The 20,847-nt window shown below is 40.3% G+C and overlaps 1 pseudogene; it reads right to left on the bottom strand.

The window, feature by feature from the left end:
- Positions 1-3,969: 3,969 nt before the first annotated feature.
- LOC116764658 lies at positions 3,970-4,517 on the bottom strand (annotated as a pseudogene).
- Between the last annotated feature and the right edge of the window lie 16,330 nt (positions 4,518-20,847).

Genomic DNA, 20,847 nt, shown 5'->3' on the forward strand with positions numbered 1-20,847 from the left:
AAATGACAGGAGGCATGTTTCTATTCGATATTTTTACACCCTTAGGAGTGAGAATAAAGTAGATTTTTTATGAAAAAAGAATCCAGTGGCTGGTGAAAAAGAGTGTTTCCTTGCATGTAAGTGTTCAGGGACCAAACCCTCCAAAGACATTTATAAAGAGGAATACTGGATTGACCGAGAAGACGGTTGATTGCTAAGATTCTTTCTAAACCTGGATTTCTGGGGCTGTGTGAAAGAGCCCTCCTTCTTGCTTTCTCCGTGTGTCACAGACTGCAACATGAACCCAGAAGGATTAGTGTCCAGATGGAAGGATCAGGCCTCATTCCTATTATAACGCGTTTGACTCTGATCCCAGGTTGCCTCCCACCTCTGCCTGTGGGGATGATAATAATAATGATCATTCTTCTACTTACAAAGTATGTACTGTAGTCCACCCTGTGTTAGGGGTTTGCTGGGCACTGGAGTTAGAGGCGCACACTGCAGAGACAGGCCTCCTACCTCGTGGAGCTATTAAGCAGTTTTAGAGATTTTTCACAAATACGATCTTCATACCAAGTAAACTTAGGTAGCTACTGTAGCATTGGTTAGTACTCAATTCCAGCATTTTCTTATTACCAGAGAGCCCTTTAGGACTTAGCCAAGTACTATACAAATTTAGTTTTATTACCAAACATATACTTCCATACTGTAAGCATAAAAATGGTACATACTGTAGCCACCTTCCCTCACCCCATCCTACCAGCATGTGAGCCAACTGTGCTGGATAAAGCACCCCAAGCCCACCCATCTCTTTACAAATAATACTCAGCAGTTTTTGAAAAAACATCAATGGAGAAGTGCCCTTTAAAAATAAGAGGATATGAACAAGTTACAAATTCTTGCAGAAAATTTTTAAAAGGACAGCCCCAAAGCAAGGGAAGTATTGGTCTAAAAATAAGAACATAAGATCCATTGGAAGTATCCGTGAGCAGGATTGGAGAACGTCTACTTTAAAGAAACAGGAAACAGCCCATGAGGGAGGGACAGTATGTGGATACGTGAATATGTGGATTTGGGGGGAGGGATTTATAACATCGGTTTTGCTTTCCATCCACACCTGGTTGCAGTAGATTAGTTTTTTCTTCCTCTTTTTGACTCTCCCTGCATTTTCCTTCTTCCAGTTGGGAGCGCAGGATGGCCTAGGATGGGCAGTGACTAAGCTTTGCAGCCCTCTAAACAAACTCTATTTTTCCATGGTGTTGGTGTTAATTATACAACAGATGCCCAAGGTACCCGGTGTGCTTACAACACCCCAGCTATTCCTAAGACTCTGTGCAGAAGGTGTTCCTGCCTCTTCCCATATCCCCACATCTCTGTTCCCAGCACCAGATGATCTTATGCTGTTCTCTGTTGGTGTAAAGTCCCTTACCCCAAGTTGAAATGTCCCTTAATTAGCCCCTTTCTTGCCTGGGCACCGTGATAAGAGTCTTTTTCTCCACCCCTTGAATCTGGGCTACCTTGTGACTTGACCAATAGCATGTGCAGAAAGTGACACTGTGGGAGTTTCAGAGCTTCGGCCTCAAGAAGCCTTGCAACTCCAGCTGTTGCTCCCCTGGGACCCTGAGACCCCTTGCTGTGCGGAAGCCCAGTCTGTTGGAGGATGAGAGGCCATGTGGAGATGGACCGAGGTGCCTTGGCCAAGAGCCAGACCCACTCCTAGATACATGAGTGAGGCCCTCAGGCCTGTTAAACTCAGATGACTGCAGTGACCCTACCTAAGACTAGCTGAAAAACTATACTAGAACCCAGGTTGCCTACTCACAGAATTGCAAGAAATAAACAACCGTTATTTCATGACACTAAGTTTTAGGGTTGTATGTTACACAGCAATAGGTAACTGAAACAAAAAAAATTGTAATTCAAATTGCCATCCACTGGGGTTACCTTCAGCTGCACTTCTACCTTCTTACCTTAGTTATCTGAGGACAGTGCTATAATTGTACAATTAAAGCAGTTGACAGGTGTAGCTGACCAATAGGCTTAATGGAAAAGAGAGAATGTCAGTCCTGAAAGAATAGCTTATAAAGCCAGATGAGTGTCCAGTTAGTGGGCATCTGGGAGAGAATATGAATAGCGGGCTGGATGTCTCACTGCAGGCCACCACCCAGCCCACTTCCCCAGTGCAGTTTAGAAGGCAAATCACCAGGACTTGCCTTATAACCATCCTCCACTCCTTCAGCATCTCTGTGAGGGGCTTTAGCCTCCAACGTACATCCTCAGTACAAGCAAAGTGTCAAGGATGGGGGAAAAAGGACGGAAAATATCTGCAACTAGGGATCCCAAGTCTTGTAAATGCTTAAGTTCTCCTGTGCCATTAGTAGAGGGAAACAGATGGGGTCTGGTCAGGCCCAGCCAGAGGCACCCTGTGTGATGGACGGGTGCCTCTTTATCGCCTCACTTCACCAGGACTGCAGTGTTTCCTGACTCGCAGAGATGCCTTAAACAAGGATGGCCAGCAGGCGTTCATCTCCAAGGCCTGGAGTCTGTCTACACTAGAGTGCGGGTGACAGGATGGAATGAGGTACTTATGTGAAGGCCACAGTGTAAGATGCAAAAGGCAGCAAAGCAGAAAGTTATCAACTCTTTATCCCCCAAATACCATTATCAAGGCCTCTAAAAGCTTCCAAGAAACTCATATCCAGCGACGTTTCAATGTGAATCTATCCATTTACACATAAACTCGGGGGGCTGAGTTGACAGGATGTGAAATCAGGCATGGGTACGTGGATGCATGACTTGCCATTCTGTCTGGTTGGATTTCTCTTTATTCTATGATGCCTAAATTTTCTCATTTAAAACAGCTGTAAAGAGCATCCTCCTTAAAGACGAAGGTATACATCAACACGTATGCTTTTCAACAACTGAGTCGGTGGACTCCACTTGGGAGAGGATGGGCAGCGTGAAAGTGACGAGCTGGGGAATAGGTACAGAGACACCTTATGATTCGACCCCTTTAAGATGTCTGAAACCTTTCATAACAATGGGTGCACGCGCATGTGTGTGAAACAATGTCAGAATGTATTTCTTCATTTCAGTGAACCACCTTCTCCAAATAGTTGTTGAAAATGTTAAGTGAAATGGGTATCAGAGGTATCAGCGCACATCCCTCAGGCACACCTCAAACATTTCTCATCAAGAGAAAGGTCGATTCATCTTTGTGGTCTGTCTTCATCAGCCATGGAAAAGTCATCCAGAGTTTCTCCGCTCTCTTTATTTTTATCCCGGAATCTGGTTCGAGAACCCTCTCCGCTCTTTTCCGTAGCCCCTTCATTCAGACCTTCATTACGTTCTCTAGATTCTTGCTGTGCAAGGTTACCTTCCTCGAGTATTTTCTTGATCTGATCATTCTTCTTCCCAAAAGCCTGGAATCACGTCCACCTGCTTCTCAGGTTAAGGTAAAATGACCGATTGTGAACTTGAGTCCTTTAGCAGCACTCGATGTTTTGAGTTCCCATAACCAGTTTCCTCATCCGCCATCCAAGCAAAATCTGCACTTTCTACTTGGGGCCACGGAAACGTATCTTGCCTTTCGCACGACACTCTTCACGATCGGGATCTGGACCACATTTCCATTCTCCCTCACTTGACGCACTGCAACTGAACCAGGTCTCTTCTGTACTTGGTTACAGATTCACTGCCTTTGTGAAGCCATCCTAAAATAGTTGCCGTGTTAGTCAAAAGAACCTGGACAGGTCATTTCATTTTGCCAAGCCTCAGTTTCTTCATCTGTAGAAAGAGAATATTATCTCTCTCTTAGGGTTTTGTAAGGATTAAGTAATAAATATGTAATAATATATGTATATTACATAATAATAATAATAAAAGCATTTAGCATTACTGGCCTCATCACATAGTAGGTACTAGCTAGATACTGATTCCCTCCATTTGCTTTCTTTTTTTACTTTTATTTGCATTTATTTTTTGCGGCATTTATTCCCGGGCCATAAGTTTTTGTTTCTTCAGTTTCTTCTAGGATATCTTTTTCTCCTGGGCAACCTCCTCTTCTGGTTTAGGAACAATCTGTTCTTTTTCAGTAAAGATCATCTCAATGCAGCAGGGACAGCACACGTATGGGTTGATCCGGCCATGAGCTCTGTAATTCCTGCACCGCATCTTGGGGGCTTTGTTCACCTGGATGTGACCAGAAAATCTACATCTAAGCCCTTAAGTTCAGCATTACTCTCTGCATTTTTGAGCATGTGCAGTAAAAATTCAGCACTGTTTTTGGGCCACCGACCCTGCGTCCAGCCCCACTCTTTGGCCTGGGCACACCTACCAACTCCACCGTTGTAACGACGGAACGGCACACACTGCTTCTTTAAAGTGACATCCTTCAGACACTTGGTGGCTTTTCAGATACGCCTACCCTTAATGGCTTGGGCAGTTTCACGAGTGTTCTTAAAGTGAGCACGAAGATTTGAACCTCCTGACTTGCACGATTTTGTGGGGTTTTCTGGGTCAAGTGAATAGCGAACCATTTTTAGAGGTCACCTCAGGCCACTTACCCGAAAAGCCCTCCATTTGCTTTTCTGTCACTTTTATTTTCCCTGAATGCTTAATTCTTATCTGTATATCTATGTATGACTATCATATATATATATAATTTTTTTTCAGTTCAAAAATTTCCATTCACTCTTCTTTACAGTTTCAATTTCTTTGCTGAGACTTTCTATTTTTTATTTGTTTCCAGTGTATTCATCATTGCTGGTCGAAGCATTTTTATGACAGCTGCTTTAAAATCGTCAAATAATTCCAACATCTCTGTCACCTCTTGGTATATATTGATTGTCCTTTTTCATTCAGTTTGAGATCTTCCTTTTTCTTGGTCTGATGACTGTTTTTCAACTGGAACTTGGACATTTGGGGTATTATGTTTTGAGACTCCAGTTCTTATTTAAATATCTGGTTGTAATTGGCCTCCTCTGACAGTGCTTTGACTGTGTCAGTGCTTTGACTGTGTTATTAATAAAATCTCTTCCAAAACTCACTCTTGGGTCAGTAACAGAATGTCAGGGCACAGGAGAAGAACACAGCTACTCTTGGCAGGTGACGTGGCACTGTTCAGGCTTTTGCTCGACTTGCCAAGGGAGAACGATGGCCGAGTGGCTGCCCCCTGCACTCTGAGACCCCTTCTGGCTTTAGCTGCCTGGAAGAGTGAAGCCAGGACCAGGGGGAGTTCCACCCTTCACTTACAGAATGGCCTCCCATGCCTACGCTGACCTTGAGGAAAGGACAACCTGCCTTACAAAAGGGTAGTAAACCCATTGATTTTATTTTAAAATTTTATTTCTTATTTTTTTGGAAAAACATTGATTTTAAAGAGTGATATTTTGGAGCATATCTTTCAGGAGGTCTGGGCTGGTTAGAAATAAAAGAATAATACCTGTCCTTATATGTCCCGTTACCACACAGATGCTACTCAGATCAGGTACCTCCAATAGCAGAGCTAGATTTTACATGGTTGGCATTGCATGTGCGTGGATGATAGAGGAGCAGGTTTACATGGGCATCTACCCCCAGATGCCTGGGAAATCAGGGGTGATGGGTCTGCAGAGAATTCCCTCACGAAAGCACACCAGGCAGCCAAGGTGTGGAATGAGGCTCCACCACTCCCTCGTCCTGTGACCGTGGGCAAATAGCCTTCCCTGACCTGTTTCCTCACGTGTGAAATGACATCATGTGTGTGTCCTAAAGGTGATTTGCAAGAGTGTCCTTCTTGGTACCAATGACTGTAGCTGGTTAAAGCACAGAAATGGAAACTTGTAACCTTACCAAACCAAACCACAGATACACTTGCTATAAGATAGCAGTTACACATACTTTTCAAAAAGAATCTCTATGCAGCCCGTCTTTACTTTCTAAGGCATTGCTAGATATTGGGGGCTATTCACGTAATTTTCTTCCCCTTCTTCTTCAACTGACTTATGTTGGATTAACTAGGAAATGAGCCAGAAACTTTCAAAGAAGGGGAAGCTTAAAACAATTAATCGACAAATATTTTTTAATCTAAAAGATGAGATGAGGGAATAAGTTGAAGTGACTGGTGAAGTGAGGTTTCCATGTTGCCTGTGCCTATCATTTACGGCCTTCACTGCTGCTGTGACATATAACTGAGATTCTGCCAGGTGCCTCTGGTCACCTTTACCTGCCTTTAGCCTCTGCTGCTATCCCATGCTTGTGTTGTTCAATCCTAGTCCCCAGTGGACATGTCGTAGATTGGTACCCCCCAGCCTTTGCCAAGGAGTCACCTCTTCCGCGTAGCGTCCACGCTTTCCACACCCCTTCCCAGGTGGCTGAACACGTAAAGGTACAGAGGGAGCCACTCGGCCGCCTTGATTCGGCAGCATCCCTGCATCTCCAGCATCTTTATAACAATGTCGTGCAGCTATGTGACCCCGGTGTTCTGTGCTCTGCTCCCTGAGATGGCCATTTACTGGATATCTACTGTGTGCCAGGTTACAGACGAGGTCTTTATATTAACTGCCTCCTTCAGTCCTCATAACAAGTCTGTCAGCTACCAGCCCATTTTACAGATGAGGAAACCAAGGCTTAAAGAGTTTAGGATTTTGCTCCAAGTCATGTACCTCGTAACTGGAACAACTAGGGTTTTCATCCAGAGCTTTCTGCTTCCACAGCTTCCATTCTGCCTCCATCTTTCCCCCAGTGCCTCACTGTTCCCAGTCTCTGGAGGGTACAGGGTGCTGCCCTGAGGAAATGCCTCCACCACTGTAGCAAACGTATGACCTGTGCTAGTCTCCCTAAGTCAGAATCAATACTCCACACGTGTCCAACGTGGAAAGCATGGATCTGACCAGCCGCAGGTTCCCCAAGAGGACTTAGGACAGTAATGGGTGGTGCAAGAGGGCTCTCAGATGTTGCTTCTGAAGGAAGGTGCTGAGGTCACCGTGACGTGAAAGGGCCAGTCTGATGCTCTTCCCAAGAAGGACAAGGCTTCAACTCTCCAGAAAACAAGCCAATGAGGCTCAGATACAAGGGTCTTCAAGAAACAACAGATTCTCTACCTGTGGACAGAGGGCCACTTGCTCTGTGGATTCTCCTCTTACACAGGCCTTCCTGCCTCTTCTGGTCCACACCTTAAGTCACCAAACACAAGGCAAATCCCTTCAAAGAGCAACAGGCTGACTGTCAAATAGTGAAAATCGCCTCAATCAAGTAATTACCCTGTAGCTGGTACCACGTGCTGCGAAGATTTCCAACTTCTCTCCCGTCCATTCACCTCTCTTGCAGAATTGCCTGCCTCTGTAGACAAACATTCTCTAGAGGGTCAGAATGGTAGGTCTGTAACAGCTAATCTGCCACCTTAGCCCCAAATGCCAGCCTAGTAGTCAACGTAAAGGAAAACATACCTGAAACCTTTACGTGGGGCAGAATCGCACACTGTGTGCTGTGCTTCCAGCCCTGTCAATTTACCCGACAACCATGGGAAAGGGGAGCTCTGCTCCTGTTTCTACTGACCACTGGCCAGCTCCTCAAGGCGGGGCCAGTCCTTAGCTTCTTGGTCCCAAGAACACATACATTCTCATGGTTGCTATGGCCAAGTTTCATTAGCATGAAATGAAATTCTGTGGTTCTGTTAAATAATCAGGACTCCAGCTTAATATTTTCTCTGAATCAATATGAATTATATTTTATGCTGATTACTTCTTCATCTGATAAAAATGTTTGTTTAGCATAGTCTGAGATGTTAGAGTGGAGAAATTGCATTCCTTACCAAACAAAAACAACAACAAAAATGCCTTCATTTAGCCTAACTAGAGAGTTTATTTTGAGGAGAGACAAATTTACCCTCCAAGTGTTTTTCCTATTGCAATGTTTCTCGACCAAAGAGTACATAATTCTGTTCTCTTCTAAGTATGACTGGCAAAGCCCATTTTAGTAAAGGTGTGGGACTTTCAATCCTGATGTTGTGACTTCCTTCTCTCTAAAATGTCAGAACCAAGTGAGTTTGGCACAGGGTATTTATAAATATTATTATTATTGCGTGTTCTTTACTTAGTAATAAAAAACAATTTTTTTATAACTCTGGCATTTTCTGATACAAAGTCTGCTTAATCATCATTACTTAACTCACGAACGCTGAGACAGAGGTATCAACTTTAACCACTTAATAAGAACTTCTGACATTTATTCATACTGCTACTGATTCATAAGAGGAAAAGTTTAAAAAGAAGACAAGTGCATATAGCCTTCCCTTTAGAATACAGGAAACCATATAAAAGTATTGGCAATGGAATTAAAGTAACCACAGTGCCGCCCTTGGTAGCATTTTCTACAAAGGCATCTACATGAACCGAGAAAGAATATTAAATTAGGTGGTTAAAGTAAAACTTCACTACTAGCTTCACACGTTTTCATACATGAGATTATGGCATTTTAATCAGCTGATAGCTCAGCCGTATAAGTACAGACCCAAAGGAATGTGAACATACCCAAGAAGGAATAATTTTCAGTCAAACAATTTTTTTCAAGAAGCAGAAGCTACAAAAACTGCCAGAACTAAATATGCAGTAAGAGTCAGTCACAAGTTATTATGGAGAAATTCTGTGTCCACGGGTCCTGGAATTTCGAATTTCATCAACCAAATGATTTCAAAAGCAATTTGGGAGGACTTCTAGTTAAGATGTAAAAAGATTCAAGAGAACTTAGCTCCCATGGTAACAACCAGAAGTTGAACCCAAAACTGAATCAAAGATTTCTGAGACCGTGTTCCAACATCCTGCCAACTCAACTGCTGACAGGACCGAAAAGGCAGTATGGGAGTGGGGATGGGGGTTGGGCTAACTAAAGCAGCCCCTGCTCAACTTGACTCTGGAACCCTAATGATCAGCCCCATACCCTAACCACCAGACAAAAGAAAAGGAAATAAACAAAAGAAAATAAAATCTGTTATACATTGTGTCTGGAGTATAATCAAAAGGTATAAGATCTGCAAAGAAGCAGGAAAAATAACCCCAAATCTAGAGAAAGCACAATTAGTAAAATCAAACTTACAGATGACCAGTAAGTTTTAAAAACAATTATTATAAATGTATTCAAGAATTTATAACAAAAAAATGGATATAATAGATTAAAATGGGATACTTCAGGAGATAAATGTGACCTCTAAAAAAGAATGAAAGGAAAATTTTAGAACTGAAAAAAGGACAGTTTAAAAATGAAATAAAATAAATGTTTTATTTAAATATTGAAAATATTGTAAAATGAAACAAACCCATTCACGGATGGGTTTAATAGCAGAATGAACATTGCAGAAAAAGGTTAGTACGCTTGAAAACAGATCAGTATTATTCTAAGTGGGGCAGAGAGAAAAAAGAAAAAAAAAAATGAAGGGAACATCAGTGCCCTGTGGGATTATATTAGCAACCTAACATACATGCAATTGGAATCCCAGATGTCAGAGAGAATGGGAAAATTCTAGAAGACATAATGGTTGAAATGTTTCCAAATTTGATATAAAACATCCTCTATATATTCAAGAAGTACAATGAACACCAAATAGATAAATTTAAAAACAAACAAAAAAACCCCATACCTAGGTACACCATAGAAAAATTGCTTAAAACAAAATGTAAGAAAACATCGTAAGCTTAGTCAGAGAAAACTTAATCTCATGCATGGGAAAAATGTTAAGACTGATAGCTGAATTCTCATCAGACACAAGGAAATAAAGAAGACAATAGGATAACAAATTAATCTAAAATTCAACATCCAGTGAAATTGTCCTTTAAAAATGAAGATGAAATTAAAAATTTTAAGATGAGTAAAAACTGGGAGATTTGTTGCCATAGACTCTCACTACAAAAAAACTGCCCCCAAATTTTCTTTATTCTCAGAGGGTATTACACCAGATAAAAACTCTCATTGACAATTTTATACAAAATCTCTTTAAAAAAATAGAGGGTGAAGGAACATATTTTTCCTCTTATGAAGCCAGCATACCCTGATGCCAAAAGCTAACAAGATCATAACAAGGAACTAAAAGACAAATATTCCTTATGAACATACATACAGTAATCCTTAACAAAATGTTTGCATGTAAAATCATCTTATATAAAATAGACAAGCATCATGGCCAAGTGGGATTCATCCCCAAAATGCAAGATTGGTTTAAAACTAAAAAATCATGTAACTGATTACATTAATGGAATCAAGGAGAAAAATCAAATGATCGATATGCAGAAAACGATTCAGAAAAAGCTTTTGATAAATTACAAAATATTCAAGATAGAAACTCAAACTAGGAGTAAAAGGGAGCTTCTGCAATCTGATAAAGGACAGCTATGAAAAATTTACAGTTAATATCAAAATATAGAAGTCTTTCCCCATAAGACTGAGGAAAAAGCAAGGATGCCTCATTTCAATATTTCCTTTCAACACTGACCTGCAGGTCTCAGCCAATGCAACAAAGCAAGAAAAATGCATTAAAAAATACAGATTGGTAAGAAAGAAGCAAAACGTTTTTATCCTCAGATGATATTACTGAGTACTTAGAAAATCTCAGGGAATCTACAAACTACTTGAACTATTAAGTGATTTTAGTGAGCTTATTGTACAAGTCAACGTACAGAAATTCATTGTGTGTGTACTAAATATGGAACATATATGTAACATACATGTAGAAAATGAAAAATTTAAATATACCATTGGCAAGATCTTTAAAACACATTTTAAAAATTTTGAAATTTAATGAAATATGTTCAAGGATTCTATTACTGAAAATTACAAAATATTGTTGGAGGGAATTAAATAAAATGGAGAGATATACCATGTTCATGAATTGTTGAAATATCAATTCTCCCCAAACTGATATGTAGATTTAATGCAATCACAATCAAAATCATATTTGCCCCTTTTATTTCCCAGGAAATTTGTAAGCTAATATTTTAAGTTAAAAATATTATTTCATCAAATTTTAAAACTTCATCTTCTCAAAAGATACTGTTAAGAAAATGAATAAATAGGCTACAGACTGGGAAAAATCCAAGCACCTGTATTTAGAATGTATGACAAACCCTTACAACTTGGTGTTTTTAAAAACAATAACAACAGCACACAGTTTAAAATGGGCAAAAGATTTAAACAGACACTTGACAAAAGACACATGAAAAACAAGGAAGCACTCAAAAGAGTGCCCCAAACCATTAAATATCAGGAAAATGAAAATGAATACACAATGAGATATTACTACGTACCCACTGGAATACCTAAATTAAAAAGGTTGACAACATCAAAATGTCAGTGAGGGTGTGGAACAACAGAACTCTTATACACTGCTAGTAAAGTTGTAAATGGTATAACAACTTTTGGAGAACTGTTTACAGTAGTTTTTTAGACAGTTAAATAAATGCCTACTATAACATCCATTAATACCATTTTTAAGTATTTCCAAAAGAAATGAAAACATACGTGCAAAAAAAATGAACAAAAATGATCCTGACAATCTTATTCATAATAACACCAAATCCACAACATCCTAAATGTCCATCAACAATAGAATAAACATTTTTTTAAACACAATCAAACTCATTTAATGCAGAAAAAAAATTAAAAGATCTTAAATCTTTAGTAATTTTTTCTTCCCGCAGGTGCGTACAGGCAGGACATTGTACCTTAATAACTGTGGAATGATGCAGTTGAGGTCAGCTGGAGGTAACAAGGCCAATTTCTGAAGTCAGCCTGCAAGAACTGGACTCATAGCAGAGTCCTAGAGAAATCAGCATTTGAGAGGGAGAGGGAGTTGGGAGAGTTTGGCAGAGATATATACAATGAACTATTACTCAGAAAAAAAAAGGAAGGAATGAATTATTCAACATCTCATAAACATCAGGCTGATCAGAAGATCCAGTCTATCTACTTCCATTCCTATGAAACTCCAGAGCAAACAAACTGAGCAGTGGTGACAAAGACAGAACCTTGGGAGTGAAGGGAAGGTATTAACAGAAAAAGGGCTGAGAGGAATTTCTTAGATGATGGATGGCGTGTGCACTATGCAATCTACCATTTCATCTGTCAAAACTCACTGAACGGTACCATTACAATTTGTGCATTTCAATGTATATAAAATAGATCTCATTTTTTTTTAATTAAGAGAAAAAGAAAGAAAGAAAAGCAATTTGGTGATTGCCAACATTTTTTTAAACATCTTTATTGGAGTATAATTTCTTTACAATGTTGTGTTAGTTTCTGCTGTATAACAAAGTGAATCAGCTATATGTATACATGTATCCCCATATCCCCTCCCTCTTGCATCTCTCTCCCACCCTCCCTATCCCACCCTTCTAGGTGGTCACAAAGCACCGAGCCTGATTTCCCCGTGTGATGCAGCTTCTTCCCACTAGCTATCTATTTTACATTTGGTAGTGTATGTATGTCAATGCTACTCTCTCACTCCATCCCACCTTACCCTTCTCCCTCCCCATGTCCTTAAGTCCATTCTCTACGCCTGTGTCTTTATTCCTGTCCTGCACCTAGGTTCTTCAGGACCTTTTTTTTCTTTAGATTCCATATATATGTGTTAGCATATGGTATTTGTGTTTCTCTTTCTGACTTACTTCACTCTGTATGACAGACTCTAGGTCCATCCACCTCACTACAAATAACTCAATTTCATTTCTTTTTATGGCTGAGTAGTATTCCATTGTATATATGTGCCACATCTTCTTTATCCATTCACCTGTTGATGGACACTTAGGTTGCTTCCATGTCCTGCCTATTGTAAATAGAGCTGCAATGAACATTGTGGTACATGACTCTTTTTGAATTATGATTTTCCATGGTATATGCCCAGTAGTGGGATTGCTAGGTTATATGGTAGTTCTATTTTTAGTTTTCTAAGGAACTTCCATACCATTCTCCATAGTGCCTGTATCAATTTACATTCCCACCAACAGTGCAAGAGGGTTCCCTTTTCTCCACACCCTTTCCATCATTTATTGTTTCTAGATTTTTTGATGATGGCCATCCTGACTGGTGTGAGGTGATACCACATTCTAGTTTGGATTTCCATTTCTCTAATGATTAGTGGTGTTGCGCATCCTTTCATGTGCTTGATGGCAATCTGTATATCTTCTTTGCAGAAATATCTATTTAGATCTTCTGCCCATTTTTGGATTGGGTTGTTTGTTTTTTTTGATATTGAGCTGCATGAGCTACTTGTATATTTTGGAGATTGAGCCTTTGTCAGTGCTTGGTTTGCAAATGTTTTCTCCCATTCTGCACATCATCTTTTAGTCTTGTTTATGGTTTCCTTTGCTGTGCAAAAGCTTTTAAGTTTCATTAGGCCCCATTTGTTTATTTTTGTTTTTATTTCCATTTCTCTAGGAGGTGGGTCAAAAAGGATCTTGCTGTGATTTATGTCAAAGAGTGTTCTTCCTATGTTTCCCGCTAAGAGTTTGATAGTGTCTGGCCTTACATTTAGGCCTTTAATCCATTTTGAGTTTATTTTTGTGTATGGTGTTAGGGAGTGTTCTAATTTCATTCTTTTACATGTAGCTGTCCAGTTTTCCAAGCACCACTTATTGAAGAGGCGGTCTCTTCTCCATTGTATATTCTTGCCTCCTTTATCAAAGATAAGATGACCAGATGTGTGTAGGTTTATCTCTGGGCTTTCTATCCTGTTCCATCGATCTATCTTTCTGTTTTTGTGCCAGTACCATACTGTCTTGATTACTGTAGCTTTGTAGTATAGTCTGAAGTCAGGGAGCCTAACTGCTCCAGCTCCACTTTCCTTTCTCAAGATTGCTTTGGCTACTCGGGGTCTTTCCATACAAATTGTGAAATTTTTTGTTTTAGTTCTGTGAAAAATGCCATTGGTAGATTGGTAGGGATTGCATTGAATCTGTAGATTGCTTTGGGTAGTATAGTCATTTTCACAATGTTGATTCTTCCAATCCAAGAACATGGTATATCTCTCCGCCTGTCTGTATCGTCTTTAATTTCTTTCATCAGTGTCTTATAATTTTCTGCATACAGCTCTTTTATCTCCTTAGGTAGGTTTATTCCTAGGTATTTTATTCTTTTTGTTGAAGTGGTAAATGGGAGTGTTTCCTTAAATTCTCTTTCAGATTTTTCATCGTTAGCCTATAGGAATGCAAGAGATTTCTGTGCATTAATTTTGTATCCTATTAATTTACCAGATTCATTGATTAGCTCTAGTAGTTTGCTGGTAGCATCTTTGAGATACTCTATGTATAGTATCATGTCATCTGCAAACAGTGACAGCTTTACTTCTTTTTTTCTGAGTTGGATTCCATTTATTTCTTTTTCTTCTCTGATTGCTGCAGCTAAAACTTCCAAAACTATGTTGAATAACAGTGGTGAGAAGGGGCATCCTTGTTTTGTTCCTGATTTTAGAGGAAATGGTTTCAGTTTTTCACTATTGAGAATGGTGTCGGCTGTGGGTTTGTCATATATGGCCTTTATCATGTTGAGGCAAGTTCCCTCTACGTCTACTTTCTGGAAAGTTTTTATCATAAATAGGTGTTGAAATATGTCAAAAGCTTTTTCTGCATCTATTGAGATGATCCTATGGTTTTTATCCTTCAGTTTGTTAATATGGTGTATCACATTGATTGATTTGCATATATTGACGAATCCTGGCATTCCTGAGATAAATGCCACTTGATCATAGTGTATGATCATTTTAATGTGCTGTTGGAGTCTGTTTGCTAGTATTTTGTTGAAGATTTTTGTATCTATGTTCATCAGTGATATTGGTCTGTAGTTTTCTTTTTTTGTGACATCTTTGTCTGGTTTTGGTATCAGGGTGATGGTGGCCTCACAGAATGAGTTTGGGAATGCTTCTCCCTCTGCTGTATTTTGGAAGAGTTTGAGAAGGATAGGCGTTAGCTCTTCTCTAAATGTTTGATAGAATTCGCCTGTGAAGCCATCTGGTCCTGGGTTTTTATTTGTTGGAAGACTTTTAATCACAGTTTCAATTTCAGTGCTTGTGATTAGTCTGTTCATATTTTCTATTTCTTCCTGGTTCAGTCTCAGAAGGTTGTGCTTTTCTAAGAATTTGTCCATTTCTTCCAGGTTGTATATTTTATTGGCATATAGTTGCTTGTAGTAATCTCTCATGATACTTTGTATTTCTGCAGTGTCAGTTGTTACCTCCCCTTTTTCATTTCTAATTCTGTTGATTTGAGTCTTCTCCCTTTTTTTCTTGATGAGTCTGGCTAATGGCTTATCAATTTTGTTTATCTTCTCAAAGAACAAGCTTTTAGTTTTATTGATCTTTGCTATCGTTTCCTTCATTTATTTCTGATCTGATCTTTATGATTTCTTTCCTTCTGCTAACTTTGGGGTTTTTTTGTTCTTCTTTCTCTAATTACGTTAGGTGTAAGGTTAGGTTGTTTAGTTGAGATTTTTCTTGTTTCTTGAGGTAGGATTGTATTGCTATAAACTTCCCTCTTAGAACTGCTTTTGCTGCATCCCATAGGTTTTGGGTCGTCATGCTTTCATTGTCATTTGTTTCTAGGTATTTTTTTATTTCCTCTGATTTCTTCAGTGCTCTTGGTTATTTAGTAGCATATTGTTTAGTCCCCCTGTTTTTGTATTTTTTACAGATTTTTTCCTGTAACTGATATCTAGTCTCATAGCATTATGGTCGGAAAAGATACTTGATATGATTTCAATTTTCTTAAATTTACCAAGGCTTGATTTGTGACCCAAGATATAATCTATGATTGAGAATTTTCCATGAGTACTTGAGAAGAAAGTGTATTCTGCTGTTTTTGGATGGAATGTCCTCTAAATATCAATGAATTCCATCTTGTTTAATGTGTCATTTAAAGTTTGTGTTTCCTTATTTATTTTCATTTTGGAAAATCTGTCCATTGGTGAAAGTGGGGTGTTATAGTCTCCTACTATGATTGTGTTACTGTCAGTTTCCCCTTTTATGGCTCTTAACATTTGCCTTATGTATTGAGGTGGTCCTATGTTGGATGCATAAATATTAACAATTGTTATATCTTCTTCCTGGGTTGATCCCTTGGTCATTAGGTACTGTCCTTCTTTGCCTCTTGTAATAGTCTTTATTTTAAAGTCTATTTTGTCTGATACGAGAATTGCTACTCCAGCTTTCTTTTGATTTCCATTTGCATGGAATATCTATTTTCCATCCCTTCACTTTCAGTCTGTATGTGTCCCTAGGTCTGAAGTGGGTCTCTTGTAGATAGCATATATACGGGTCTTGTTTTTGTATCCATTCAGCCAGTCTATGTCTTTTGGTTGGAGCATTTAATCCATTTACATTTAAGGTAATTATCAATACGTATGTTCCTATTACCGTTTTCTTAATTGTTTTGGGTTTGTTTTTGTAGGTCTTTTCCTTCTCTTATGTTTCCTGCCTAGAGAAATTCCTTTAGCATTTGTTGTAAAGTTGGTTTTGTGGTGCTGAATTCTCTTAGCTTTTGCTTGTCTGTAAAGGTTTTAATTTCTCTGTCAAATCTCAATGAGATCCTTGCTGGGTAGAGTAATCTTGGTTGTAGGTTTTTCCCCTTCATCACTTTAAATATGTCTTGCCACTCCCTTCTGGCTTGCAGTTTCTGCTGAAAGATCAGCTGTTAACCTTATGGGGATTCCCTTATATGTAATTTACTGCTTTTCCCTTGCTGCTTTTAATATTTTTTCTTTGTATTTAATTTTGGGTAGTTTGATTACTATGTGTCTTGGTGTGTTTGTCCTTGGATTTATCCTGTATGGGACTCTCTGTGCTTCCTGGACTTGATTGACTATTTCCTTTCCCAGGTTAGGGAAGTTTTCAACTATAAACTCTTCAAATATTTTCTCAGACCCTTTTTTTAAACTCTTCTTCTTCTGGGACCCCTATAATTTGAATGTTGGTGCACTTAATATTGTCCCAGAGGTCTCTGAAACTGTCCTCAATTCTTTTCATTCTTTTTTCTTTATTCTGCTTTGTAATAGTTATTTCCACTATCTTATCTTCCAGGTCACTTATCCACTCTTCTGCCTCAGTTATTCTTCTATTGATTCCTTCTAGAATTTTTTTTTTAATTTATTTATTTATTTTTGGCCGCATTGGGTCTTTGCTGCTGCGTGTGGGCTTTCTCTAGTTGCAGCTAGCAGGGGCTACTCTTTGTTGAGGTGCGCGGGCTTCTCATTGTGGTGGCTTCTCTTGTTGCCCAGCATGGGCTCTAGGTTTGTGTACTTCAGTAGTCGCAGCACGCAGGCTCAGTAGCTCTGGAGCATGGGCTTAGTTGCTTGGTGGCCTGTGGGATCTTCCTGGACCAGGGCTCGAACCCATGTCCCCTGCATTGGCAGGCGGATTATTAACCACTGCACCACCAGGGAAGTCCCGAAAATTTTTAATTTCATTTATTGTGTTGGTCATCGGTTTGTTTGCTCTCTAGTTCTTCGAGGTCCTTGTTAAATGTTTCTTGTATTTTCTCCATTCTGTTTCCAAGATTTTGGATCATCTTTATTATCACTACCCTGAATTCTCTTTCAGGTAGACTGCCTATGTCCTCTTCATTTCTTTGGCCTGGTGGGTTTTTACCTTGCTCTTTCATCGCCTGCATATTTCTCTCTCTTCTCATTTTGCTTAACTTACTGTGTTTGGGGTCTCCTTTTCGCAGGCTGCAAGTTCGTAGTTCCTGTTGTTTTTGGTGTCTGCCCCCAGTGGGTGAGGTTGGTTCAGTGGCTTGTGTAGGCTTCCTGGTGGAGGGGACTGGTGCCTGTGTTCTGGTGGGTGGGGCTGGATCTTGTGTTTCTGGTGGGCAGGGCTGCGTCCGGTGGTGTGTTTTGGGGAGCCTGTGAAGTTACTATGATTTTAGGCAGCCTTTCTGCTAATGGGTTGGTTTGTGTTCCTGTCTTGCTAGTTGTTTGGCATGGGGCATCCAGCATTGGAGCTTGCTGGCTGTTGGGTGGAACTGGGTCTTAGCGTTGAGATGGAGATCTTGCCAATTGATGTTACATGGGGCCGGGAGGTCTCTGGTGGTCCAATGTTCTGAAGTCAGCTCTCCTAACTCAGAGGCTCAGGCCTGACACCCAGCCGGAGCACCAAGACCCTGTCAGCCACACAGCTGCTAGTGTTGGAGGGTCTCCTGCAGAGGCAGGGGGCAGCGCTGGCTCATCATGGGGACAAGGACACTGGCAGCAGACATTCTGGAAAGTACTTCTTGCTGTGAGCCCTCCTGGAGTCCCAACATTTTTTTTTTTAGTCAAGTAAGGATAACAAAGCAAAAGCACTACTTACCATTATTTTTTATTTAAATGATAACTTTCAGCACCTAAAAAGTAGGATGATCATAATAATTTAATTTTTAAATGAAAAATTATTTTTCATTATGGAAAACTCAACATATTTTGTTTCCCACATTTTGCCATAGAAAGGTCCCAATATTTCCTGCTTGGGCCTATGGGAATGAGGAATCAGTAAATCAGGTTCTCAGGCCAGCAAGGACTGTAAAGGATCCTCCAAATAAAGTCAAGTATTGCCATTGGATGAAATAGTTGCAGGCAGACTTTTAGATGGAACAACAACTGGAAGGTCCAGGGAGACTACTGATCTGGGATCAGATGAACTCACAAAACTCTCCAGAAAGCATCCTACCAAGATATCATTTCCTCTTCTCAGAAATCATAGTCAGGGACTTCCCTGGTGGTTCAGTGGTTAAAAATCTGCTTGCCAATGCAGGGGACTTTGGTTTGAGCCCTGGTCCAGGAAGATCCAAAAAGCCACGGAGCAACTATGTCCGTGTGCCATAACTACTGAGCATGCACTCTACAGCCAGCAAGCCACAACTACTGAGCCCATGTGCCACAACTACTGAAGCCCCCGCACCTACAGCCTGTGCTCCACATCAAGATAAGCCACCACAGTAAGAAGCCTGTGCATCGCAACAAAGAGTAGCCCCCACTCACCACAACTTGAGAAAGCCCGCCCGCAGGAATGAAGACCCAACACAGCCGAAAACAAATAAATAAATAAATTTATAAAAAGAAATCATAGTCAAAGCTCACATCTGGAGGATGGATGTACTTTTCCCTACTCTCCAACTAAGCACAACTAAAAACCCTGAACATTAAATATAAAACAAAGATAGGGAGACTCTGAAAGGTGAAGAGAAGACCAACTGTCTAGGGACTTTGGGACCTCAGGAACAACACAGTGGTGAATTCCCTGGGTTTTCTTTTGACCTCATACATCCCACATTCAGAGCTAAAGAAACTAGCAACCCAGGAACATCAACAGATGCAGACAAAAATCTCAAAAAAAGCCTGCTCTTTCTCCCAAAGGGCCAGGAAAGACAGAAAACTTTTAGACAATAACAGATCTACTCCAGCCAAACACCGTAGAAAAACTGTGTCCCCCACTACCCATGTCTCTCAAGGCTGAGTGGGCTTCTTTGTCTTCCACCCTCATAGACTGTAATGAGGTTCACCCCCCATGGTGACAATGGAGACCACATGGGGAGCCTGGACTTCCACCTCCACCTGGAAGTAGCAAGGTACCCCTTCTTCTCCTCGACAGAATGCTGTCAGAGGAGGCCTAGTGAGAGTCGACTTAACCATCCCACGGTGTTAGCAAAGACACTGTCAGTGTCATTGCAAGCCATGTGGGGAGAGCAATGAGGCTCTCCCACCCCTCCCCACCAAGCTGATAACTGAAACTTCTGCCCCCACCCAGCAGTAACAAGGACAGACACCCCGCCCCCGCCAACCTTGGATATCAGCAGAGGCTGAATGGAGAATATGGGCTTCTATCCCTATAAGGCAGTAATGAGGTGGTGTGCCTTTTCTGCCACTGGAGCACTGTCAGAGGAATCTAGCTAAAACAGAAGATGTAACCAAGATCCAAAGTCTCATTACATAACACCCCAAATGTCCAAACCTCAATCAGAAGTCAAACTGAATGAAAAAGACAAGCAATAGATGCCAACACTGAAATTACAGAAATGTTAGAATTACTGGACAAAGATTTTTAAAGCAGCCACCATAAAAATGCCTCAATAAGTAATTATCACCGTGTTTTAAACAAATGAAAAAAATAGAAACTCTCAGCAAAGAAGTAGAAAAAGAAGAACAAACAAAGCCCAAAGGCAGCAGAAGGAGGGAAATAATAAAGATATAAAGACTGGAGAGAAAATAAATAAAATAGAGACAAAAAACAACAGAAAAGATCAATGAAACCAAGAACTGGTTCTTTGAAAAGATAAACAATATTGATAAACCTTTAGCCAAGCTCATCAAGAAGAAAAGAGAGAGAACCCAAATAAACAAAATAAGACATGAAAGAAAATAAAAACTGATACCACAGACATACAAAAAATCATGAGAATGCTACAAACAGTTATATGCCAACGAATTGGACAACCTAGAAGAAATGGACAAATTTCTAGAAACATACAAGCTTGCAAGACTGAATCAGGAAGAAATAGACAATTTGAACAGACCAATCACTAGTATGGAAGTTGAATTTGTAATTTTAACAAAAGGGGGGGTGGCTTTCCTGGTGGCGCAGTGGTTAAATAATCCACCGGCCAACGCAGGGGACTCAGGTTCAATCCCCGGTCTGGGAAGATCACACATGCCATGGAGCAGCTAAGCCCGTGGGCCACAACTACTGAGGCCTGGGCTCTGGAGCTCACGAGCCACAACTACTGAGCCCACGTGCCACAACTACTGAAGCCTGTGTGCCTAGAGCCCATGCTCTGCAACAAGACAGGCCACTGCAATGAGAGGCCCATGCACTGTAACGAGGAGTAGCCCCTGCTCACCGCAACTAGAGAAAGCCCGTATGCAGCAACGAAGACCCAAGGCAGC

The sequence above is a fragment of the Phocoena sinus genome, chromosome 13 (genome assembly GCF_008692025.1).
Source record: "Phocoena sinus isolate mPhoSin1 chromosome 13, mPhoSin1.pri, whole genome shotgun sequence".
Taxonomy (NCBI): Eukaryota; Metazoa; Chordata; class Mammalia; order Artiodactyla; family Phocoenidae; genus Phocoena; species Phocoena sinus.